Raw genomic sequence first — 27,256 nt, 5'->3', positions numbered from 1 at the left:
ATAAAGAGTATCTCCAATAATTTTGTATTGTTGGGACTGGAATCAAATTTTCCGACGTTCTGACTTTGAAGCTTCGGGCCGAAAGGATTGGGTCTGGAGATAGATGATGATATCCCCATACCACGGATCTAAAGTGCTGATGAGAAACAAAGATTCGTCCGCAATGGGCTCCTTTACCACAGTTTCCGTGTCAACACGCGGGAAGTCACACATTAACTCTACAAAAACGAAAGATTTCTCAGACTTAGATTTCTCAAACTCCAAGTCGAACTCTTGCAGGATAACAATCCATTTAGAGTACTTTCCCCCTAGCAATTGTTTAGTTAAAATGTAGATCATAGGGTTGCAATCCGAAATGACTGTAGTTTTAAGGAGTAAAATGTAGTGACGAAAACATTGGACAGCTTGAACGACTGCCAATGCCAATTTCTCCACATGTGAGTTTTTTAGCTCAGTTGGATTTAACGTTCGACTAAGGTAATATATCACATTTTCCGTCCCCAATTCATCTTCCTGAACTAAGACCATCCCAATGGTGGAATGAGCGGAGGCGAGGTACAAAAAGTAATCCTGGTTGTAGTTGGGAGGATGCAACAACGGTGCATGGGTCAACGCGTGTTTGAGTGCATCAAAATATTTCTGAGCTATCTCATCCCAAGAGAATTGAGCGTTCTGTTTCAACAACCGTGTAAAACCCTTTGTAACCTCGGCGTAGTTAGGAATGAATCGTCGTAAAAGGTTTGCTTTCCCCTGCAAACTTTGGAGTTGGCGAAGACTCGAAGGAGGAGGCAAATTGATGATAGCTTCTACCTTCGAGGGATCGACGCGAATGCCCGTTTTCGAAACTACAAATCCCAGTAATCGACCCACTTTTATTCAGAAGACACATTTGTGTGGGTTCAACCGAATACGATAATGCCTACACCTCATGAAGATTGCTCGTAAATGGACAAGGTGGTCGGCTCGATGTAATGAATGAGCAGGCAAATCATCGAGATACGGTTGCACAATGTGTTTGATGTCATGAAACGCATAAGACATCGCCCTTTGAAAAGTTGCTCCAGCGTTCTTAAGCCCAAAAGGTCGTTTGCAATAATCAAATGTCACCCATGGACAAATGAAAGTCGTTTTCGGTTGAACGGCAGGTAGAATATTGATTTGATTGTATCCGGAAAAACCGTCCATAAAGGAAAATATTTCGCTGCCGGCACAATCGTCAATGATTTGATCGATATAGGGTGTTGGGCAGTTGTCCTTTGGAAAAGCTCGATTAATTTCCCTATAATCAATGCATATTCTTATTGTTCCCTATTTTTTGTTAACCGGAACAATATTCGATACCCAATCCGTTAACATGATCGGATAAATGAAACCTGCTTTCAACAGTTTTTCAACTTCTGCTTTTATTGCAGCAGTTTTTCGCAGGTGAATCTGATGCAAAAGTTGCCGGACGGGTTTAGCATCCGGGTAAGTCTTAATCTCATGAACAAAAATCACGGGATCAATTCCTGGCATTTCCTCATAGGACCAGGCAAACACGTCGCAGAATTCTTGAAATAGGGCCTTGTATGTTTGAATTTCGTCATCTGTACACGAGGCACCTATATGAATGTTCTCAACAATTCCAAGCTTAACTGAAATGTAAATGGGAATAGTTCGAGAGATATTTCCCAAATTCAGCTCTGAATCAGGATGTTTCATGGGATTCTGAGCTTCCTTGACATATTCAGCTGTAAATACTGATGAGAAATCATTTTCAAAGCGATCATCCTCGGGTAAAAACGAAGATCTGTGATGGAGATCTTCCCATGGTAAATCGTCTACGCATAGGACTTCACGAAGTTGCTCGTCAGATGACACAACTTCGGGAAACGCTATTAACTCCGAGGTTGATGTGAAAAGTGATTCCTCATGGACCACATTCATTTGGTCGATTTTGGTTGAACACGGGTCAGTAAAAGACTGCACAGCTTCATAGGCAATTTCATATGGACTCAATGGCATAGAATTACCAAAGGAGTCTATTTCAGATTCAGAAGGAACAATCCAAGGATCGTCATAATAAATAGTGTCTGATGTAATCATATGAATGGTTGCAAATGAAGATGATGCATTGAGCGGAGGAAAAGGAAAAGTTCCCAGTAAACCGGAATATTTAACTAACCCTATACCAACATCCTTATATGGGATAGTCGTTTTACCGAAATGTTGAATACTCTCTGAAGAGGTTGGGTTGGATGAAAAGTAAGCCAGCTGGTCTATCGTTACGATCTTTCCATTATGTGGAAACTTTATTACTCGGAAGACCGATGAAACGACCGCTGTCATAGCGTAAGTCCAACTTCGACCCAAGAGAAGGTTGTAGTCTAGAGGGGCATCAACCACCTCCACATCTAGACTAACGGTTTTTCCTTCAACCCCTATAGGCAAATCCTGTAGAATGCCAAAAGGATGAAACCCACGGCCATCAAAGGCCTTAAGAATTGTCGGGGATTGATGTAGTGAAGGAGAACCAAGCAATCGCCAACACTGTATCGACATAATACACATGGAAGCTCCCTCATCAATTACAGTCCGATGAATAGGCCTGTTTTTTACTATCACTGGGATCTGGAAAGCCATTTGATGAGGCAAACGCGGTGTACTATTTTCTAGATCAAATATTATTAGGTTTGGGTCCTGAACATCAACAGCTCCTATAGCCGAGAAAAGTAATTTGCGTTGTGCTGGACATGATTGCAGCACTTCCAAAGCCGACATTGCTGAGGATTAAACAGCTAAGTCCTCAACAATGTTATAATTATGGGCCGCTCTCCATATGGATTGAAAGCAGACCTTCGAAGTACACCCTTGGCGGCGGCTTGATTACTAAGTCTGGGTTAGGTTTCTCGATCTGTAGTGGATCATAACCGGGAGCTAAGGTTGATGGATTAGAATGAGAAGATTCTGCTTCTTTGCCATCAACAGGACTTTTACTACCATAATCTTGCGATCGAGTCGCAATCCTTACATGAGACATCATCAATATGGGTTCTTCATTGGTACTTGAGGAAGAACCTATCATTTTGCTATCTTTTGGGAATGGATCCTTCAAGACAGCAGGAATTTGGGAACCTTTGACGATCTTTGCAACCTCTGCTCGATGAGGGTAGTCTCTTGTAAAGTGTTCTTCTTCACAAATAAGACATGGATAACGAGGCTTGCGCTTTTCATCATTAGATTCTGCCTTTTCAGTTTTCTACTTTGGAGTTTTGTCTGCTTTATTCTTCTTCTTCCCTTTCTTCTTCCCACCGGATTTTGATTTAGCCGTAGATGACTCTACAGCGTGAATATCGGCGGAGAGTTCAGTAGAAGAATCTCCTGTCGAGGAGTCTGGTAAGGTTATAATAGGAGAAGAATTCTTGGAAGATTTATTCTTACTTTTAGTATTCACCGTACCAATCATGCCATCAGCAGCATGAGACCCTGACGGAGCAGCAGCGATTTGATTTGACTTAGGAAGATCTGGGATCTTTTCTTGTAACGTACCTGACTGAGTATAAACTAAGTCAAGGTACTGCGCTTGAGCAATCACTTGCTCCTCAGTAACTGCTCCGGCCTTAGCTACGTCTTCAGTAATCTTCGGTAACAATGATTTAACAAACCATTCAGCTAAGATCTGGTCCGGGATAAAAACTTTCACTAACTGCCTTCGACGTCTCCATTCATGAATATGATCGGAAATATAAGTAGAAGTCGATTGTTTTAATGAAGTTAGTAACTCCGTGCCATTATCATATCTGACCGGCAACTGAAAATGAGTTAAGAACGAGGTAGCTAACTGGCTAAAATTATAAAAAGAGGCCCGTGGTAACTCAATATACCACTTGGCCGCGAGACCAATGAGAGTGCGCTGGAAAAGACGTAAGCGGATCGAATCATCCGAGATGGAATTAGAGGCACACCAGAGGTGGTAAGTCATCACATGATTCGACGGGTCCTCTCCAGACTTACCCTCAAACTTGGGAATGTCACTGGGAAACTTATTCGAAATTGGCGGCCCAAACGGAAGATAATTTATTGGATCGTTTGTTAGGCACGAAAAGTCTGGTAAATCCAAAGTTGCGATAAACGGTAGCTGCCGATTAGGATCCCTAAAACTCTGGGTCACTATACCAACCCCAGGAGGAGGATATCCAGGATAACTAGGAATAGGAATCGCGTTCGGGATATTGTATCCTCCTGGAAAACCAGGATTAACCGGACCGTATTGGGGTTGTTGTGGTTGTTGATAAGTGTACCCAGGATACGGTTGATACTGGTAAACCGGTTGCTGGACAGCAGAACCGAATTGGTACTGTCCTTGGTACGGTTGATAAGTGAACTGTGGTTGACTTGTGACAACCGTACTTAAACCAGGTTGTCCTACAGGCATCTGAACCATAGTTTGAATCGTGGATCCAGACAATGGTAAAGATGTTTGAGGAGTAGATACAGGGACAGTAGAAACCGGAGCTGTAGATACTCCAGAAGTAAGCGTGGTAGATGGAACAGATGTTGCGGTAGTTGCAACAGTCGTTTGAGATGGAGTACGAGGCGAAATATGCCGAGAATGAGAAACTACCGAAGGTACAGAAGCTTGAATATTAGACTTGACTGGTTGCTGGGGTGAACCAAAAACTAAGGGCTGTCCAGTTTGAAATGACAACTGTACCCTTGGCTGCAACACCTGTTGAACTTGCGATGGATCCCACACTAGGTTTATTCTGGGGTATTGACCCATAACAGGTTGAGGATATTGAGATCCATAATCGGGTTGAGAGTAGGATTGATAAGTGAAAGGTACATTTCCCGTACCTTGAACGTAAGATTGACCTTGGGGTGGTTGGAAACCTTGACTCGAGTACTAAGCTTGGGGCAGATACCCTTGAGGCATGTACTGATACTGGGGTTGACCTTGAAGTATAAATTGCTACTGGGGTTGACCTTGGGGTACATATTGAGTCTGGGGTTGACCTTGAGGAATGTAATGTACCGTAGGCACGTACTATCCTTGAGGTTTCCCCTCAGACGAAAATTGTGTAACTTGAGGTTGCCCCCCAGGCGTTAATTGAGGCTACCCCCCAGGCGGTAACTGGCCACCTTGAGGTTGAGGAGCAGGAATAGAACCTGACATCATAAGAATGTCTTCTACACTCAACGGATTTGCACCATTGCTTCCAGTGAACATCCTTTGTTCAATGGGTTGAGGAGATGCTCCCGAAAAAGTACCAGAAAGAGAGTGATACCCAGCAGGAACAGAAGGACCGCCGTACAAAAACGATTCAGGCGATTGAGTAAACATGGACGACTGACCTGACATATTTACGAGAGTATAAATACCCCTAGGTGGATAAGAAACACGAGGTGGTGAAAAACTTGACACTGGGTTGTCCAAATAATTAGTTAAAGAGAGATACCAAGTAGTACTTCTAGGTGGACTGTAAAAAACCGATTCACGCTCCCCTAGATCAATAGTAGGTTGATCTTCAGGGATAGGGATGCCTATTTCTTCTTCCGGAGCAAGCTCTTCAATCGCTATCAAACCAGAAGGAAGATTTTCGGTGATGACTCTTTCTACCCTAGGTGAATTAGGAGCACTAGAAGTTGGAGAGACTAACCCCGATGTTGGAGTAATAGGTTCGGATATCTCAGGTTCTTCGCCTATATCACTAGTAGATGAAAAACTACCAGCAAGTTCAGAAACCGAAGCAGCTTCAGGATTATAACTCGTTTCTAAAGCTTGGTAATCAGGATGAACAACCAACGAAGACTCTCCTTCTTCAGGTGACCCTACATTGCTGCCACTAGGAGTTACAAGGACTTTCAAACCTTCGTAATGGCCCGGGACGTCTTCAGGAGGTTGGCCCCGAAGTCTACGAGACTTCCTCAACAAATCAGCCACGGTTACAACCTCAGGAGACTAGCCCCGAAGTCTACGGGACTGTCTTGGTAATTCAACCACAGCTAAAAACTTTTAACTACTGCACACGCAAAGAAAGTAAAATCTCAAAGAAAACTGCCTAAAGTCTCTAAAGAACCAAACAAATTCGAATCACACGCCTAAAGAATCTAGGGCGTCAAACCATACACAAACAGTGACCTTCCGGTCCGAAAACACTAGTTGGTGATGAAATCCAACATCGCAGAATTCTGTACAGAAGTGGCGAGTGGAATAGTTACCCCGGCAACCTGCTTAATCGATAGACTGGACCAAGTTCCTCCACTTTAACCGTCTCGAGTGAAGTGAACCCCCCAGAAAATCCGAGTCTAGCCGACGTCTGCTCCAGGTACAGTGGGATCTTCCCTCCACCGTCACCTTAGGAAGAATCCTAAAGATAATAGTCACTAAGGTCACCAACAACAACAAATATACCTGGGGAACAGTCTACGATCTGATAGCACGCAAGGGCAGAGTAACAAGATCAATCCCCTTGCCGGCTCCTTGACAATAATCCAAGGTTTACCGACAAGTGACCCCAGGCTCCTCGACAATGGTTAATCTGAGGTTTACCATTTGTAGTATGTGCGTATCTGGCGTCGTTCCCAATGAAGCAGGATTGATTCCCTCACTGGTTCGGACACGATCTCGTGCTTCTCCTTTAAGAGGAGCTTTCCCAGAGCATAAATGTAACAGTTGGATTTATCCTACAACAAGATTATCTACTTGTTTGGTTTTACTATCTTGGAGAGTTAATTACTCTCCTACTCCAAGACACTAGCCTGATCTATATTGGTGTTTCAGAGCCCTAGTAAATAAAAAGTTACTAAGTTGATTTTACTTTAAGCTTTAATTTTTATGGCTTTTCTTTAGGACAAAAGGTAGTGGAGATGAAACTGATGGTGTGTAGTCTCGACTCAAATCCACTAAAAGATGCACCTAGGATGAAACAAAACAATCTTTCCTTTTCAATGAATTCCCTAGCTAAGAGAGTTGGAGAGTGCAAAATTTATAAAGACAACTTTCTTCGCAATGAAAATCAAAGAAACAAAATCTTTAGCTTTTCCAAAGCACACAACACATGACCACTAATTATTTCACGAAAACTTCCTTTCTCTTTTCAAAGAGATCAAACGCTACTAAACAAACTTTCCTCAAAAGAGATTTCATATTTTTTCCTATTTAACAAAGCATGTAAAACTACTTAACAAAAATTAATTTTAAGATCTATAAAAATCAAATCACTTTTAAGATCTATGAAAATCTAAGAGAAATTTACCTAAAAGCAAATCTAATGAGGTAAAAGCCTACAAAATATAATTCCACGATGTTTTACTCAGTTACAATTCAACCAAGGACTAATTCATGCAGAATCATAAACCAGTCAAAAACAAAAAACAAAAGTTCTTGTTCTCGTTCTTTTTCTTAAGAATGAAATTCACAGCTTAACCAAAAAGCCTTCTCGAAATTCTGCAAAGAGACAACACAAAAGTAGGTTTCTCACAAAGGTGGATTTTACAAAAGGTCCGACTCCTAAGAAGATTGAAAAGACCACGGAGATCCAAGGATTTTACAACTTCTAAAGCCAAAGTCACTACAAGACCAATACAAAAATCAAACCTAGGGCTAGAACTTCTATGAACTTCACTAAAACCCTTGATGCTAATGAAACAAGCTTAGATGAAAACTTTTTACAGGTAACCAGTGGATCTGGGCAGTAATAAACAAGCTATAAACAAAATCTTATAGGAAAAAAGGAAAATTTTGAAATTTTCTAGGTTTTTGACCGGGTACGCAGGGAGCCTGTTTGCACAGGTGCGGCCACGCTCTGTGTACAAAGCAGAAGTACGTACAGGTACGCACTGTGCTTAATGCAGAGGGTGCGTACTGCTCTCAAAATCAAGAAAAATAAAAACTAATTCAACCCTAAGCTATTCCACCCAAATTCACAGTTAATCAGTCAAAAACTAGAAAGAAATCAGATTTTCTCAAATCAAAGTATCAATCAAAAGAGAAATCAATCAAATCCATGGATTCCCCAGTGGAGTCGCCATTTTTTCATGCATAAAGAGTCAATTTTGCAGATAAAACCGACCTCCCTAGCAACCAAAGGTCGTCTAGGTACAAACAAAACAATCAAGCACTATCTTTCCCTAAATATGCATTTAAAATAAAAGCAACCAGGTGTTTAAGGCTTACCTCTAGTCCAACGCTTGTTTGCAGCAACCAAGCCTCTTCGATCCAGATGAGCTCCTTCTCCTTGAAGCCTGCGTTCACTAACAAGCAAACGATTACATAGCACCTGAATAACTCATATAATAAAACATATTCATCATAAAGGCCAAGGAGTTGATGAAACAAATTATATATAACAACTTGTTGAGAAAAATGAACTTAATTGTATTAATTGGAAACAAAAGAAACCATTACAACCAGTGCCTTGGTGTTGTGCAGGTCCCTCCCAGGGTCCAGCAAGAGTTCTCATTTACTTTGATCAGCTCACCCACTTCCAAATGAAGCTAAGAAAGGATTGGAATCTCTCCTCTCAAGCTCTAAAAGGGAGTCCTAAGTTCAGCAACATCTACCCTTAGGAATGTTCAGCTTTCAACCTCCCCTCCCTTTGGCCCAATGCCTGTATTTATAGTGCTTTGGAGGAAGTTAATCAGGTCCACCATCAATGGGATAAGCCCCTCTTTCAATGGGATAGCTCCCCTCTTGATGGGATAAGTTCCTCTTTCATTGAGATGCATGAACCATCTGGAGGCGCTCAATACACGTCAAACCATCTCCTAGAATGCTCTAGAATTGACCACAAGTAATTTTTTTGGAGGGTAGCCCGTGCAGTGGTGTCATATAGAGATCATCACCAGTGATTGGATGGTCATTTTTGTAGACACATGTGACATTTTGGTTTTTTTTGTACTTATCATTTTTGCCGATCATAAGGTGTTTTTCAACCTATGATCAAAGACGATGTATTTTTTGACACACTCCTTTCTATATATATCATTATTACCGGCTTGTCTTGTAAATCATGTTATGGAATGGTTTTAAATTTACATGTATGATTATTGCAAATGTCTATTTAACATTCGAGAAGCAATTGCATCTGCTAATGTATTTAAAGACCTTGGAATATGTTGATATTCAATGTAATCAAACTCACGTTCCAAGGGACGCACTCTCAAAAATAACCTTAATAACACTGGATTTCTAATGGCATATACTCTATTAAGCTGTAATACAACGAGTTCAGAATCTAACCTCACTATCAAACTCCGAATCCCAAATGAAATAGATTCAGACAATAACTCAATCACTGCACTGTATTCTGCAATGTTGTTTGTTGTTTGACCGAGGCTCACCCCATCCATAGAAACTAACTTGTCAGAGGGCGAATAGATAACCCAAGCTGCAGAAGAGATGTTCCATGTACTACGACAAGCACCATCAGCGAAATCAATGTATGTTTGGAGAGGCATCGACATCTGCATCATCAAGAGTAAAACCAAGATAAGCCAGAATAACGACGAAAACACACTTTCTAAGCTAAGGACATTGTCTAAACTAAAAAACACACCAGCTAGAAAGAAAAACTAACCTAACTAAAAATCTCCATACCCATCTTTTAAGCATAATACCTCTTTAGGTAGAGTCCATTTCTGGGTTTACCCAAAGAGTCCCCGTCAAAGTCTACCAGCTCATAGGCCCCTTTTTCTAGCTTTCGCTTGACAATATAGGGCCCATGCCACATAGGAGCGAATTTTCCAGCACCTAATTTATCATTAGCTTGATCATATAATAACACTAGGTCTCCTTCCGAAAAATTTCAAGGGGTCACATTTCGATCATACTGAGCTTTCATTCGTTTTTCGTGAGTCTCGATCGCCAATGCGGCATCACGTCGATTCTCATCTAATTTAGCTAAGTATAATAAACGCTTCTCCTCTTGGGAAGTAGCTGGAAGTAACTCGATGGCCATTTGCAGTGACGGGATTTCGCATTCAATGGGTAGCACAGCTTCCAAACCATAAACTAGTTGGAAAGGAGTGAACCCTGTTGATGTTTTCATTGAGGTTCGGTATGCCCAAAGCGCTGAAAATAACATGTTGTGCCAATTCGACCGATGAATACCAATGATTCATCAGATCATGATAACTAAAACTTTGTTGATGGACTCAACCAGACCATTCGCTTGTGGATAATAAGGAGTTGAACTATTGTGACGCAAACCAAGCTGGCCTATAAGTTTTGTCATCATAACGTTTCGAAAATGGTGCCCATGGTCAGTGATTATCACTTGTGGGACACCAAACCTAGCAATTATATGATTGAATACGAAAATTGAAGCTGTCTTGCCGTCTGCCTCGAATGTAGGCATCGCCTCGGCCCACTTAGTAAAATAATCTACCGCAAGGATGATATACGCATGCCCCCCGACCGAGTGAGGGTTACATGTAATGAAATCGATACTCCATTTGGCAAAAGGACCAATGGAAATTATAGGGTGGAGAGGATCAGGTGGAGCGCGCATCTTTCGATCAAACACTTGACAGTTGTGGCATTTCCGGACCGCAATAATACAATCTTTAAACAAGGAAGGCCAGAAGTAGCCAGCGCGCAATATCTTTTGGGCTGTGGCATACCCAGACATATGACTGCCACACGCTCCAGAGTGACAGTCATTTAGAACCCTTTCAGCCTCTTCGTGAGTTAAACAACGTCGAAAGATAGAGTCCGCCCCACGACGATAAAGAGTATCTCCAATAATTTTGTATTGTTGGGACTGGAATCAAATTTTCCGACGTTCTGACTTTGAAGCTTCGGGCCGAAAGGATTGGGTCTGGAGATAGATGATGATATCCCCATACCACGGATCTAAAGTGCTGATGAGAAACAAAGATTCGTCCGCAATGGGCTCCTTTGCCACAGTTTCCGTGTCAACACGCGGGAAGTCACACATTAACTCTCCAAAAACTAAAGATTTCTCAGACTTAGATTTCTCAAACTCCAAGTCGAAATCTTGCAGGATAAAAATCCATTTAGAGTACTTGCCCCCTAGCAATTGTTTAGTTAAAATGTAGATCATAGGGTTGCAATCCGAAATGACTGTAGTTTTACGGAGTAAAATGTAGTGACGAAAACGTTGGACAGCTTGAACGACTGCCAATGCCAATTTCTCCACATGTGAGTTTTTTAGCTCAGTTAGATTTAACGTCCGACTAAGGTAATATATCACATGTTCCATCCCCAATTCATCTTCCTGAACTAAGACCATCCCAATGGTGGAATGAGCGGCGGCGAGGTACAAAAAGTAATCCTGGTTGTAGTTGGGAGGATGCAACAACGGTGCATGGGTCAACGCGTGTTTGAGTGCATCAAAATATTTCTGAGCTATCTCATCCCAAGAGAATTGAGCGTTCTGTTTCAACAACCGTGTAAAACCCTTTGTAACCTCGGCGTAGTTAGGAATGAATCGTCGTAAAAAGTTTGCTTTCCCCTGCAAACTTTGGAGTTGGCGAAGACTCGAAGGAGGAGGCAATTTGATGATAGCTTCTACCTTCGAGGGATCGACGCGAATGCCCACTTTCGAAACTACAAATCCCAGTAATCGACCCACTTTTATACAGAAGACACATTTGTGTGGGTTCAACCGAATACGATAATGCCTACACCTCATGAAGATTGCTCGTAAATGGACAAGGTGGTCGGCTCGATGTAATGAATGAGCAGGCAAATCATCGAGATACGGTTGCACAATGTGTTTGATGTCATGAAACGCATAAGACATCGCCCTTTGAAAAGTTGCTCCAGCGTTCTTAAGCCCAAAAGGTAGTTTGCAATAAGAAAATGTCGCCCATGGACAAATGAAAGCTGTTTTCGGTTGATCGGCAGGTAGAATATTGATTTGATTGTATCCGGAAAAACCGTCCATAAAGGAAAATATTTCGCTGCCGGCACAATTGTCAATGATTTGATCGATATAGGGTGTTGGTCAGTTGTCCTTTAGAAAAGCTCGATTAATTTCCCTATAATCGATGCATATTCTTATTGTTCCCTATTTTTTGTTAACCGGAACAATATTCGATACCCAATCCGTTAACAGGATCGGATAAATGAAACCTGCTTTCAACAGTTTTTCAACTTCTGCTTTTATTGCAGCAGTTTTTCGCGGGTGAATCTGACGCAAACGTTGCCGGACGGGTTTAGCATCGGGTAAGTCTTAATCTCATGAACAACAATCACGGGATCAATTCCTGGCATTTCCTCATAGGACCAGGCAAACACGTCGCGGAATTCTTGAAATAGGGCCTTGTATGTTTGAATTTCGTCATCTGTACACGAGGCACCTATGTTTAGTCAATTTAGTGTTATCTAAATTGCTAGTATTTATTGTCAACCCGGGGCTTGTAAGCTGATGAAGTGAAGGTGTACTATATGTACTTAAGTAACCTCTTAGAGTTTTTCTTATCGTTGGGGGTGTTGTTGTGGTTAATGATGTTCCTAGATGGAATGAGAATTTATAAACAAGTGAGTGATGGTGTGTGTGTAGAGTGAATTCTAAATGAGTGGAAGTGTGTGTTGAGTGATCTCTAACTATTTGCTTGAAAGGAAATGCTTGGAAAGAATAAATGAAATTGAAATGACTTGAAATAAACTTGAAAGCAAATGACCACTACCAATGGCACTAGACACTGTTCAAGTTGCTGCTAATAAAAGAAAAGAGAATCACTTTTAAAACCCAAGAATAAAGATTATCTCTTTCTAACTCGATACTTCAAAGCACATGTACTGTGTAAAGCACGGAAAGAAAGTAGCTTAAGTGGAATTATAAAAGTGAGAAAAATATGCTTGAAAGACTAATGATAATGATTTGCTATTTCTAATTCTCTACTTCAGCCATATGTACTATGGAAAGCATGATTAGAAAGTAGTGAGGAAATAGTCTAGGAAGCACTTTAAAATCAAAACTTCTACTTTAAAGACTAGTGGTAATGATTTACTCTTTCTAACTCGATGCTTCAAAGCACATGTACTGTGTAAAGCACGGAAAGAAAGTAGCTTAAGAACAGTCCAAAAAGCACCCAAACAAGTTGCAAGTTAGTGATATTTTGACCTTAAAAGATAATAGTTTATGATGAAGATCATTCATGTATTTTAACAGCTCTTTGAGAAATAAGATTAAAAACTAACTATAAAGACAAAGGCAGCACTTGAATTGTCAACTTAAAATACCATTAGCTGTAAAGCAAACACAACACATATAAAAATAAATCCCGGGCTAAAAGAAACCTGCAAAGAAATAACACTGATCAACTGAAAAGAAAGGAAAACAAGTAAATGAAACTATACATGCTTAAGGAAATAAATAAGAAAATAATGAAATGCTGCACATGAAATACTTTACAAAGGCTGAGATGAGCAGGGGCCCTCTGTTCATTCAGCCACAAGAGAACTCAAAGATCTGGAAACTTCAAAACGGTGCTATATCTATTCCTCCATTTGCAAAAGTATACAAAACAGAGTGCTGGAATAGCACTAGAAAACAGAGTTCACAAAAGCTTCTAAATTCAACACGAGTGCAGCAAATTACAACTAATAAAAAGTTCTTTGAGCGTACGCAGACGCAGCAATTTATAGGAGCTTATAAGATAGCCTATGCGTACAGCTAGTTAGCAGAAAAACAATAAAACAATATGCGTATTAAAGGTCCTTTGACACATCACGGCTGCGTGGACGAGTTTAGTGGTTCTGTCGACATGGATAATAAATCCTATGTTGGATTGCGTCCCCTGCCATCTGTAGAACATGGACAGATCACCATTTAAGCTGACGTGACCAAGCAGCTCTCAAACACCGTTTAAACCACCTTGAGTTGACCGTAGCTTAACCAGCTTTGACCATGGGTGAAAATGACGTGGATGGCTGGAACAAAGGGACAGGAACCTCGAGCACATTGATACCTGAGTTCCCATGTGGCTCGTCTTGCAAACCGACACGTGGATCATAGTGTTTAACAAAAAGGCTGCAGGATCTTCAGATAGCTGCGGGATCATCAGATAGCTGCGGGATTCCTGCAAGTAAGTCAAAAACTGAACAAATAGTCATCCATTAGCAAAACTTGCTTGATCATGCTTATTCACACTGAATGTAATGATCTGAGAGGTTTTATGGTGAAAATGAGGCAAAAGTGAAGGAAAGATAAGGAAAAGTTGAGGAAAATGGTAGACAAATAGGTGTAGAATAGAGGTTCTACATACCCCCACTCCGAGGGTATTGCATGTCCTCATGCAATGAAAACACAATTCAGTCCATCTGCTGGGATGCCTCAGCTAGGACATCCAACCTCCTTCTCTTCCTTTGTGTAGAAACATTAACCTTTGGCCTCTTGAACATGCATCTGAATTTCAAATTAATTAAGGCTCTGTTCAGCCTTCTGCATCTCTTCTTGAGTCTGCTGTGTTTCTTCTGCCACATGCTCATGTGAAGATAGGTATTATCTTGGATTGCCTTGGCAATATCAGCTTGCTTCTTCATTTCTTCATTTCTCTGTTTAATGTGACGGTTCAACACTTCAAGTTCATAGATTTCTTGTTTAAGTAAATCTATTTGCTGCTCATGAGGTATGACATTACTTGGGCCAGCAGTGTTTTGCTCCAATGTCTCATAATAGTTGTACACCTCTTGTTGAATTGGGTCAACAATTGGTGACTTCCTTGGACTATATTCATGCTCAATTTCAGTTTCAAACTCCGTCTGAAATGGACTGTCTTCTCTTGGAGGAGTAGCTGCCTCACGTGATGGACTATCCTCAAGGTCTGCTTGTGCAGCACCCTTCTCCGGTGTGCTAAGATCAACGAAGAGTGTCCTTGTGGCTTTCCTTTTGTTCTGCAATCTACTACTCCTTCTTACAGTGGCAGCACTCTGTGTTTCTTTTTGTGCCTTTTCCTTTGGTTTTTGAACTTTTACTTTCTCAGAGAGGGCAGTTTTCTCATGGAGTTTAGCTATCCTTTGTGCTAAAGGCTGGTTATCTCTTTCTTCACCACTAGAATGCTCTGGGGTCTGGTCAGTTTCTCGGATTATGGATTTCCCCTTATCTTGTTTTTGTTTCTTTTTGTCCTCTCTTTTCTTTTTGGCAGCTTCCTTGGCAAGTTCAGCGAGGGTTTCTGAGATGACCTCTTGAGCACTATCTTCAGTGGGTTCAATTTCAGGTTCAGGATGATGGACTTCTATTTCTTCCACAGTTTGTCCTTCTAAGATATCAGTCTCAGAGATACTTTCTTTTCTCTTCCTTCTGCTTTTTCTAGGTATAGAAGACTCTCCAGGTTCTGCAAAATGATTCCTTACAAGGAATTTTTCCCATGTGTCTTGTTTTTCTTTTAACTGTTCTTCTATCAATAATTTTACAAGACCATGGTGACAGAGGTAAGCTTCTACATTTCGTGGATTTCGTTGAGCCATGGAACACATTTTCCTAAGGCTTTGAAATAGGAAATAAGGAAGATTTATATCATGTTCTCCTTGAAATTGCAGCATAATTTTACCATGATAGACATACAACACTCCAAATCTCCCTTCACAGGTGAAAAATTTTTGTACTAATAACAATAGAATTTTCCATTCTTCTTTAACATGGGAGATTGGAATTCCTTTGGTGAAAACACTTGTGTCCATACCTGGGTTTTTAAAAATCCGCTTCCATTGTTGATCCTGGACTGCCCGGTTTTTGAACCAACGTTCACCGGTTTGTGGAAGAGAGGTAGCCCTTGCTATGCTTCCTTCGCTGACTGTAAATGTTAAATCACCCACCTCTGCCTGACTGTCTTTATCCTTAAATGATCTTGCAAAGGCTTTGGTTACTTCTTTATGGTAGCCCTTAAACTTTCTGATACATTGTAACCAATTGGCTTTTTGTAGTGCCTCCTCAACCTGAGGATATGCCTCCAAGAATTTCGAACCTTCCGGTTCAGCCCTCAAAAGCTTTCCCATCGACTCCTCAGCTCTGTTTAAACACAAATTTGATGGTGACCTTACACAGTAACTCCGTAACTTCACACAGTAACTCCTCGGTTCCTGTTCAGACTTTGTGGAACAGAGGGTATACGGTGCATCAACAGCCTCAGACACCGGGAATTCACGGCTTGAATTTAGAGTTAAGCGGTGGAATTAGCGTGGACACAGCGAAAACGGTGACTAACAGTCGTAATACGACTGTATCACAGGTTTACGGGCTATACGGCAGAGGGAAAACAGAGGATGGTTTATGGAGGTAATCGTAGTGAGTGAAAACGAAATAAGGGAGATGATGGCGAGGAATAGGGTGTTATGAGCATAGAGGGTTTTGAAATGATGAACGGAACGGCTACATTCTCCAATTTCGGCTGTGGAGTGACACATGGCTGCGGGACGAAAACTGAGAGACGTAATACGGTAGGTTACGTCATTAGGGTACAACACCTTAATGACCGAAACAGCCATATGTAATTTCAAAAATCGTGGTTATTATGAGCTGGTAGATGTGGAGGATTTGGAGATTTGTGGTCGCATGGGAAAAAGAAAATGGGTAATCATTACGTTTAGTGGCCAACAAGACATAACCCAACAAATTTCGCATAATGAAATAACCATAGGTTTAGAGTTTTGAACATACCTCGGATTCACTTTTGATTTGGCTTCTGATGATTTGCCACTAACCTTTTTGTTAACTTTATTGCTAGCACATGACCTTTTCTCCTTGTCTTTGATGATTTTGAACTGTAAATATTTTCTTCAGACAAACTGTGTTTCTTGTGCAGGTACAGAAGGCTGCAGGAAAGCTAATCGGCTGCAGGATTGTCAAATGGCTACAGAAACTGTAATGAAGTCTTCCAGCTGCATAAAATACTTTAGTTGCCTAAAAAAAAACTTTATTAATGAAGTGAAATGGAATGAATGAGTGAGTGAAAAGCAGTGAGGTGAAGTGAGGATGGTAAGATGGAAGAAAATGGTGAGATGAAATAAATGAAATGGAAATGAAAGAGAGAGAGATTTTTTTTTTGGAAAACATGAGGTGTCAGGTGACCCTGATTTTCACCTTATGTTTTCTGCATGAGACTGCCAATCAGAGATTGGTTTTCAGGCTCATGCATTTATTCATTTTTTCTTTTCTTTTTTTCTTTTTTTTTTTTTATTGAAATTGAAAGAAACAGAGATTAGGCTGATGGAGGAGAAGAATTCTTCTCCACCAGCCTCATTTCAGAATCGCCTTGGAATAACTTAACAAACTCCTCTTTTGAGAGTGGCTTGTGGTAGACTTTTAACCGGTGGCCATTCACAATAAAGGGAGTTTGAAGTTCATCAATAGTCTTCACTCTAACTGCTCCATTATTAAAGACTTCATCAATCTCATATGGCCCAAGCCAATGAGTTTGAAATTTTCCTTTGAAGTCCTTAAATTTTGAATCAAACAAGAGTGTCCAATCACCCTTTTGAAACTTCTTTTCTTTGATATGTCGATCATGCCATTTGCTTCTTTGGTGCTGAACTAGATCGGTCCTTAGAATTGCATCTTGTCTCATTTCATCTAGTTCATTTAACTGGTCCATTCTGTGCTTCTGGGCTTCTGATAAGCTCATCCCCAATTGAACTGCTGTCTTGAAGGTCTTGATTTGGAACTCAATGGGGAACAGGACTTCCTTCCCATAAACAAGTTCATAGGGAGAATGTCCTGTGGTGTTCCTCCATGTGGTTCTATAGGCCCATAAGGCTTCAAGAAGCCTTTCTGCCCAATCTCTTCTATGAAGATGAACAGTCTTTGTGATGATGCTTTCAAGAACTTTATTTGTAGATTCTACTTGACCATTCGCTTGCGGATGGTATGGAGTGGATGTTCTATGCTTAATCTTATATTCCTCCATCAGCTTTTCCACCATCCTTGATGTAAATTGGCTTCCCTGATCTGTTACAATTTCTCTTGGGACACCAAAACGAGTGAAAATATCCTTGAAAAGAAATTGAACAACTGAATTTTCAGTAGCAGAAGTTAATGCTATAGCTTCTACCCACTTGGTAACATAATCAGTACAAACCAGTATATATCTATTTTGCTTGGATGGCGGATTAATTGGTCCAACAAAATCTAGAGCCCATTTCTCGAAAGGTTCGATGCATACCTGTGGCTGTAGTGGCATTTCATTTGAAAGAGTTGGTCTCCCAGTTCTTTGACAACTGTCACACCTTTTAACATATTGCTTTACATCCTTAAAGAGAGAAGGCCAATAATATCCTGATGAAAGGATTTTATAGGCAGTCCTCTTGTCAGAAAAATGTCCGCCACAAGGTTCGTCATGACATGCCTTAAGGATGTCAGGCATCTCATCCTCTCGTACACATCTTCTGATCATCAAATCTGGCCCTATTCTAAACAATTCATTAGAAATCCAAGAATAAAGTGAACTATCCTGAATGATTTTCCTTTTATCATTAGGAAATAAATGTAAAGGTAATTTTCCAGTAACTAAATAATTAGCAATATCAGCATACCAAGGAGTTTTGGTAGTTACTGCAAACAAATACTCATCTGGAAATTTATCCTCTACCGGAGAGTCCTCATTAGTGTTTTGGATTCTAGACAAGAAGTCAGCTACTGTGTTCTGTTTACCTGGTCGATCTAACACAGTTATGTTGAATTCTTGTAAAAGCAAAAGCCATCTTGTAACTCTACCATTAGTGATTGGTTTGTTCATGAGGTATCTAATGGAAGAGTGATCAGTGTGGACAAAGGTTTCATAGCCGGTTATATAGTGTCTAAACTTGTTTATAGCATGAACAACGGCTAGAAACTCCTTTTCAGTAACAGTATAATTTAACTCGGTAGGAGTCAAATTCTTACTTGTGTAATAAATGGCATAAGGGATCAAATCTTTTTGTCCCAAAACAGCTCCTAAAGCTGTATCTGAAGCATCAGTAGAAATGTGGAAAGGGAGTTTCCAATTTGGACCCCTTAAAATGGGTGCTTCAGATATTCTAGTCTTTAGAGCTTCAAAGGCAGATTGACATTCAGGATCCCACTTAAATTCACAATCTTTAGTAAGTAATTTGAAAAGAGGGGATGCTATCTTAGTGAAGTTTTCAATAAACCTTCTGTAATAACCAGTAAACCCAAGAAAACTTCTAACATCTCTTTGGCAATTTGGAACAGGTAACTTAGAGATGACTTCTACTTTAGATCTATCAACTTTGATTCCATCTCCTGAAATATGATGTCCTAAAACAATCCCTTCAGTAAACATCATAAAACACTTTTCATGACTTAAAGAAAGATTTGTTTCCTTACATCTTACCAGTACTTTTTCCAAATTTGCCAAAGCTTCTTCAAATGTATTACCATAGACTGTGAAATCGTCCATGTATACCTCTACACAATCATGAATCAGATCTGAGAAGATTCCTAGTACAGCCCTTTGAAATGTAGCAGGTGCATTGCACAAACCAAAAGGGAGTACTCGATAGGCAAAAGTCCCCCAAGGACAAGTAAAGGTGGTTTTGTCTTGATCTTCAGGTGCTACCTGAATCTGATTGTAACCACTAAAACCATCCAAGAATGAGAAATACTTTTTACCTGCTAAAGTGTCTAATACCTGATCAATAAAAGGTAGAGGAAAATGATCCTTTAAGGTTGCCTTGTTCAATTCTCGATAGTCAATGCAAACTCTCCATTTACCATTCTTTTTGGGCACTATAACCAAGGGAGAAACCCATTGGCTATCTGAAATGGGGTAAATGAAGTTTACCTTGAGCAATTTCTGAAGTTCTTCTTTCACAATTTCCCTAAGATTTGGATTCATCCATCTTTGTGGCTGCCTAATAGGTTTGCTGATTTCTTCAATGTAAATGTGATGAATACAAGTCTTAGGGTCGATTCCTTTCATGTCAGTATATTCCCATGCAAAGGCAGTGGAATGTTTTTGCAACAGTTTAGTTAATTCTTCTTGTTGTAGTCTTTCCAAGTTCTTGTTGATATTTAATGTTTTTCCTGGAAAGATTTCAACTGTAGAACTACCAAACTCTTCCATTGAGAAGAGAGACATCTGTCTAGAGGAGAGATATTCAATATCTGCATCTAACTGGAATTGTGAAGAGTCATATTCTAAAGGTGCCTCAAAATTTTCTAATGTATTTAGAATTTGACTGTCCTCACTGATTTCAGAGATGGTTAGAACAGGTTGAAGAGTATCCTCATCATCAATCCACTCATCTTCTCCTATTTCTGTTATTGCCTTTGCGGGAGGATACAAGTTGAATTTCTTGGTAGAATTACCATCTGATATATACATGTCTCCCGACCTACAACTTATGAAAGCATCAGCTGTGGCCAGCCAAGGTCTTCCTAGAATAAGAGGATGTCCTCCTAGATTGTTCTTGGGAGTTAAAATCATAAAATCAACTGGATACTCCCAAGAGTCTAGTGAGACTGGAATGTCTTCCAATACACCATCAGGTTTAATGATTGATCTGTCTGCAAGTTGCAGCAAAGTAGGTGTAAAGAGAAGATTAGGAAGTTTTAACTGATCCATGGTCTGTCTACTCATAATGTTGATAGCGGCTCCTAAGTCAATCAAAGTATTTGGGATTTCAACCCCATTAATATGAGTTTTAACAATAGGGCTACCGGGATCTACATATTTTTGCATGGTAATTTTACCCATCATAATGTCTGCAATTTTTCCAACTAGATGTATCCTTTTGGTGTCTCTGGTTCTTTTTATTGTTTTTTTCAAACTCATCTCCTTTATTGTCTTTGCTAGAATGGGAATCTCCTTAATGGTTGTTAACAAGGGAATCTTGATACAGACATTTTTCAATTCATCTAGAAAGCTATAGTCAGGCAACCAAATCTGATTCTCCACTCCTTTATCAATTTGCAATCTTTCAGGAAAAGGAGGAATAGCTGAAGATGTGGGTTGCTCTACTAAGGGAGTTGATTCTTTTTCTTTTTCTTTAATGCTTGGGTTTTGAAGGGATACTTCAGAACCCTTATTGGCTTTGAGAGATTCCTCCTCAGAAATGCTTGGTTGTTGAGCACTTGTAGAAGGTTGGTCTAAGATTCTACCTGATCTGAGTTGGACCTCATTGAGAGGGACAACCATATAGGTAGGGAATGGTTGACCTTCCATAAGTGGTTGACCTTCCATCACATAAGCATTTTGAGGATTCCTATTATTGGGGTTTGGTTGAGGTTGAGAGGGAAGTTGATTTGGCCTCTGCTGAGATTGTAACAAGAGTTGAGAATTTTGATTTTGTGGAGGAGGTTGTTGTTGTTGAGGGAATGGTAATGACAATTGTTGACCTTGATTTGGAAGTTGGGGAGCTTGCTGATTCTGAAAGGATTGAGGATATTGATAGAATTGGGCAAATCTCCCATAAGGATTTTGCATTTTCATGCTTTGCAACCATGCTTGGAAAGGATTTTGTGGTTGTGACCAAGGTTGTTGCCAAGGATTCCAATTTGGTGGGGGCTGGAAATTCATAGAGTTGTTAAACCCTTGATTTTGCTGCCCCTGCCAAGGTCTTCTTGCAACAAAACAAAGAGATTCAAGCGTACTTGGATCTTCTTGAAAGACTGCTTTGAGGCCAGGGATTGAAGGACATTCCTTGGTCTCATGAGTTTCTGAGCAAATTACACAGGTTTCCACAACTTGTGCTTCCAAGGGACATTCCCTTAAAGCATGCTTCTTTCTACACTTCGGGCAAAAGATGGTCATAGCCTCGGCCTCTGCTTTTTGTTTATTCTGAATCTTAAGGGTATCAATTTGTTCACTAAGGCTCCCTAAGATGTCAGTTTTAAATTCATCTAGCATATTACCGATTTCAGCCCTACTCACTGATCCTGTTGCAGATTTATTTGCCCTAAGGAGAGAAGGATCTCTAGGCCCTTTTTGAGTTTTTGATTTGCCTCTTGAGAGATGGGTACATAGTTCTGCTATATCACTGAGAGGAAGTTGAGAAATATCCCCTTTCCCCATCATGTTTAAGATATCTATCCATTCATCGCTAATGGCTTTTAATAAGAGGGCTTTTAAGGTCTCTTCATCCAAGGTGCTCATTTTTGCTCTTTTTAAATTATATTGAAATCTCTCAAGTAAATCTTCTAAGCTCTCATCTTCTTTTTGCATCATTTTAAAAACCTCATCCTTATGATTAGTAGGAATACAATAGTCCAAATACCTATCCAAAAAGGTTTGTTTCATTTCATCCCAGGTCCTAATGGACTGAGTAAGTAACCCCATGAACCATTTCAAAGCTTGATCTTTTAACGTTGATGGGAACAGTTTGAGTTTCTGAGTATTATCCAGATAGTCATAAGTTCGACACACAACTTCAAATTCAAACAAGAATGTTTCAGGGTCCTCAGTTCTTAATCCATGAAAATTTGGGAGGACGGATGGTGATATGTTTTTCATGGTGGCTCGGGAGTCCTCATCAACAATGGGAAACCCAAATGTGTTATCCCCATCTCTATTTCCTCCAATGGGACCTCTACCTCCTCCATTGTTATTGTTATTTCCTCCTCCTCCTCTACCTCTACCTCCTCCTTCTTCCTCTGCCATGATGATTCTCCTAGGGATTTCAAAATCTTCTGGTTCTTCTACAAAGGGTGAATGAGAAGAGATTTCTCCTTCCTCTTCAGGTGAGTCTATTTCTTCAATTACAATTGGTTTTCTGGTAGGAGAAAGAGAAGAATCTCTTCCTAGTTCAAACTCAATAGAAGGTATAGGAGAGTCAACTCTTGGCTCTTGAATTTCAGGACTAGGAGTTTCGGTTGGAGATAAGGGAGGTATCTCTTGTCTATCTCTTGAAGCAGATGGACTTGTAAAAATTGAACTTCGAGCTCTAGCTAAAAACCTTCCCCTAGAATCTCTAGCTCTATGCATGTCATTTTTATTTTATCTTCAAGTTAAGTTAAATAGTTCTTTTTCTGATCTTCCAGTTCACTCTAGGTGCAAGAAGAGAGCATACTCAAGAAACTATTAAATCAATAACTTTCTCCTTTCTGATCCTCCAGTTCACTTCAAAGTGCAAGAGGAGAGCATACTTAGATAGGTTATTAACTTTTTTCTTGAAGTTTTTATTTTTATTTTTTTTTCTTCTAAGAATATGGCTACTTAATTTCACTTCCCCGGCAACGGCGCCAAAATGTTTAGTCAATTTAGTGTTATCTAAATTGCTAGTATTTATTGTCAACCCGGGGCTCGTAAGCTGATGAAGTGAAGGTGTACTATATGTACTTAAGTAACCTCTTAGAGTTTTTATTATCGTTGGGGGTGTTGTTGTGGTTAATGATGTTCCTAGATGGAATGAGAATTTATAAACAAGTGAGTGATGGTGTGTGTGTAGAGTGAATTCTAAATGAGTGGAAGTGTGTGTTGAGTGATCTCTAACTATTTGCTTGAAAGGAAATGCTTGGAAAGAATAAATGAAATTGAAATGACTTGAAATAAACTTGAAAGCAAATGACCACTACCAATGGCACTAGACACCGTTCAAGTTGCTGCTAATAAAAGAAAAGAGAATCACTTTTAAAACCCAAGAATAAAGATTATCTCTTTCTAACTCGATACTTCAAAGCACATGTACTGTGTAAAGCACGGAAAGAAAGTAGCTTAAGTGGAATTATAAAAGTGAGAAAAATATGCTTGAAAGACTAATGATAATGATTTGCTATTTCTAATTCTCTACTTCAGCCATATGTACTATGGAAAGCATGATTAGAAAGTAGTGAGGAAATAGTCTAGGAAGCACTTTAAAATCAAAACTTCTACTTTAAAGACTAGTGGTAATGATTTACTCTTTCTAACTCGATGCTTCAAAGCACATGTACTGTGTAAAGCACGAAAAGAAAGTAGCTTAAGAACAGTCCAAAAAGCACCCAAACAAGCTGCAAGTTAGTGATATTTTGACCTTAAAAGATAATAGTTTATGATGAAGATCATTCATGTATGTTAACATCTCTTTGAGAAATAAGATTAAAAACTAACTATAAAGACAAAGGCAGCACTTGAATTGTCAACTTCAAATACCATTAGCTGTAAAGCAAACACAACACATATAAAAATAAATCCCGGGCTAAAAGAAACCTGCAAAGAAATAACACTGATCAGCTGAAAAGAAAGGAAAACAAGTAAATGAAACTATACATGCTTAAGGAAATAAATAAGAAAATAATGAAATGCTGCACATGAAATACTTTACAAAGGCTGAGATGAGCAGGGGCCCTCTGTTCATTCAGCCACAAGAGAACTCAAAGATCTGGAAACTTCAAAACGGTGCTATATCTATTCCTCCATTTGCAAAAGTATACAAAACAGAGTGCTGGAATAGCACTAGAAAACAGAGTTCACAAAAGCTTCTAAATTCAACACGAGTGCAGCAAATTACAACTAATAAAAAGTTCTTTGAGCGTACGCAGACGCAGCAATTTATAGGAGCTTCTAAGATAGCCTACGCGTACAGCTAGTTAACAGAAAAACAATAAAACAGTATGCGTATTAAAGGTCCTTTGACACATCACGGCTGCGTGGACGAGTTTAGTGGTTCTGTCGACATGGATAATAAATCCTATGTTGGATTGCGTCCCCTGCCATCTGTAGAACATGGATAGATCACAATTTAAGGTGACGTGACCAAGCAGCTCTCAAACACCGTTTAAACCACCTTGAGTTGACCGTAGCTTAACCAGCTTTGACCATGGGTGAAAATGACGTGGATGGCTGGAACAAAGGGACAGGAACCTCGAGCACATTGATACCTGAGTGCCCATGTGGCTCGTCTTGCAAACCGACACGTGGATCATAGTGTTTAACAAAAAGGCTGCAGGATCTTCAGATAGCTGCGGGATCATCAGATAGCTGCGGGATTCCTGCAAGTAAGTCAAAAACTGAACAAATAGTCATCCATTAGCAAAACTTGCTTGATCATGCTTATTGACACTGAATGTAATGATCTGAGAGGTTTTATGGTGAAAATGAGGCAAAAGTGAAGGAAAGATAAGGAAAAGTTGAGGAAAATGGTAGACAAATAGGTGTAGAATAGAGGTTCTACAACCTATATGAATGTTCTCAACAATTCCAAGCTTAACTGAAATGTAAATGGGAATAGTTCGAGAGATATTTCCCAAATTCAGCTCTGAATCAGGATGTTTCATGGGATTCTGAGCTTCCTTGACATATTCAGCTGTAAAAACTGATGAGAAATCATTTTCAAAGCGATCATCCTCGGGTAAAAACGAAGATCTGTGATGGAGATCTTCCCATGGTAAATCGTCTACGCATAGGACTTCACGAAGTTGCTCGTCAGATGACACAACTTCAGGAAACGCTATTAACTCCGAGGTTGATGTGAAAAGTGATTCCTCACAGACCACATTCATTTGGTCGATTTTGGTTGAACACGGGTCAGTAAAAGACTGCACAGCTTCATAGGCAATTTCATATGGACTCAATGGCATAGAATTACCAAAGGAGTCTATTTCAGATTCAGAAGGAACAATCCAAGGATCGTCATAATAAATAGTGTCTGATGTAATCATATGAATGGTTGCAAATGAAGATGATGCATTGAGCGGAGGAAAAGGAAAAGTTCCCAGTAAACCGGAATCTTTAACTAACCCTACACCAAAATCCTTATATGGGATAGTCGTTTTACCGAAATGCTGAATACTCTCTGAAGAGGTTGGGTTGGATGAAAAGTAAGCCAGCTGGTCTATCGTTACGATCTTTCCATTATGTGGAAGCTTTATTACTCGGAAGACCGATGAAACGACCGCTGTCATAGCGTAAGTCCAACTTCGACCCAAGAGAAGGTTGTAGTCTAGAGGGGCATCAACCACCTCCACATCTAGACTAACAGTTTTTCCTTCAACCCCTATAGGCAAATCCTGTAGAATGCCAAAAGGATGAAACCCACGGCCATCAAAGGCCTTAAGAATTGTCGGGGATTGATTTAGTGAAGGAGAACCAAGCGATCTCCAACACTGTATCGACATAATACACATGGAAGCTCCCTCATCAATTACAGTCCGATGAATAGTCTTGTTTTTTACTATCACTGGGATCTGGAAAGCCATTTGATGAGGCAAACGCGGTGTACTATTTTCTAGATCAAAGATTATTAGGTTCGGGTCCTGAACATCAACAGCTCCTATAGCCGACAAAAGTAATTTGCGTTGTGCTGGACATGATTGCAGCACTTCCAAAGCCGACATTGCTGAGGATTAAACAGCTAAGTCCTCAACAATGTTATAATTCTGGGCCGCTCTCGCATATGGATTGAAAGCAGACCTTCGAAGTACACCCTTGGTGGGCAGCTTGATTACTAAGTCTGGGTTAGGTTTCTCGATCTGTAGTGGATCAGAATCGGGAGCTAAGGTTGATGGATTAGAATGAGAAGATTCTGCTTCTTTGCCATCAACATGACTTTTACTACCATAATCTTGCGATCGAGTCGCAATCCTTACATGAGACATCATCAATATGGGTTCTTCATTGGTACTCAAGGAAGAACCTATCATTTTGCTATCTTTTGGGAATGGATCCTTCAAGACAGTAGGAATTTGGGAACCTTTGATGATCTTTGCAACCTCTGCTCGATGAGGGCAGTCTCTTGTAAAGTGTTCTTCTTCACAAATAAGACATGGATAACGAGGCTTGCGCTTTTCATCATTAGATTCTGCCTTTTCAGTTTTCTACTTTGGAGTTTTGTCTGCTTTATTCTTCTTCTTCCCTTTCTTCTTCACACCGGGTTTTGATTTAGCCGTAGATGACTCTACAGCGTGAATATCGGCGGAGAGTTCAGCAGAAGAATCTCCTGTCGGGGAGTCTGGTAAGGTTATAATAGGAGAAGAATTCTTGGAAGATTTATTCTTACTCTTAGTGTTCACCGTACCAATCATGCCATCAGCAGCATGAGACCCTGACGGAGCAGCAGCGATTTGATTTGACTTAGGAAGATCTGGGATCTTTTCGTGTAACGTACCTGACTGAGTATAAACTAAGTCAAGGTACTGCGCTTGAGCAATCACTTGCTCCTCAGTAACTGCTCCGGCCTTAGCTACGTCTTCAGTAATCTTCGGTAACAATGATTTAACAAACCATTCAGCTAAGATCTGGTCCGGGATAAAAACTTTCACTAACCACCTTCGACGTCTCCATTCATGAATATGATCGGAAATATAAGTGGAAGTCGATTGTTTTAATGAAGTTAGTAACTCCGTGCCATTATCATATCTGACCGGCAACTGAAAATGAGTTAAGAACGAGC

Source organism: Pinus tabuliformis, chromosome 1_1, assembly GCF_031772625.1.
Source record: "Pinus tabuliformis cultivar Carrire ecotype Pingquan chromosome 1_1, CPIR1, whole genome shotgun sequence".
Taxonomy (NCBI): Eukaryota; Viridiplantae; Streptophyta; class Pinopsida; order Pinales; family Pinaceae; genus Pinus; species Pinus tabuliformis.
The sequence above is the reverse complement of the archived record's forward strand: the minus strand, read 5'-3'. Positions refer to the sequence as shown.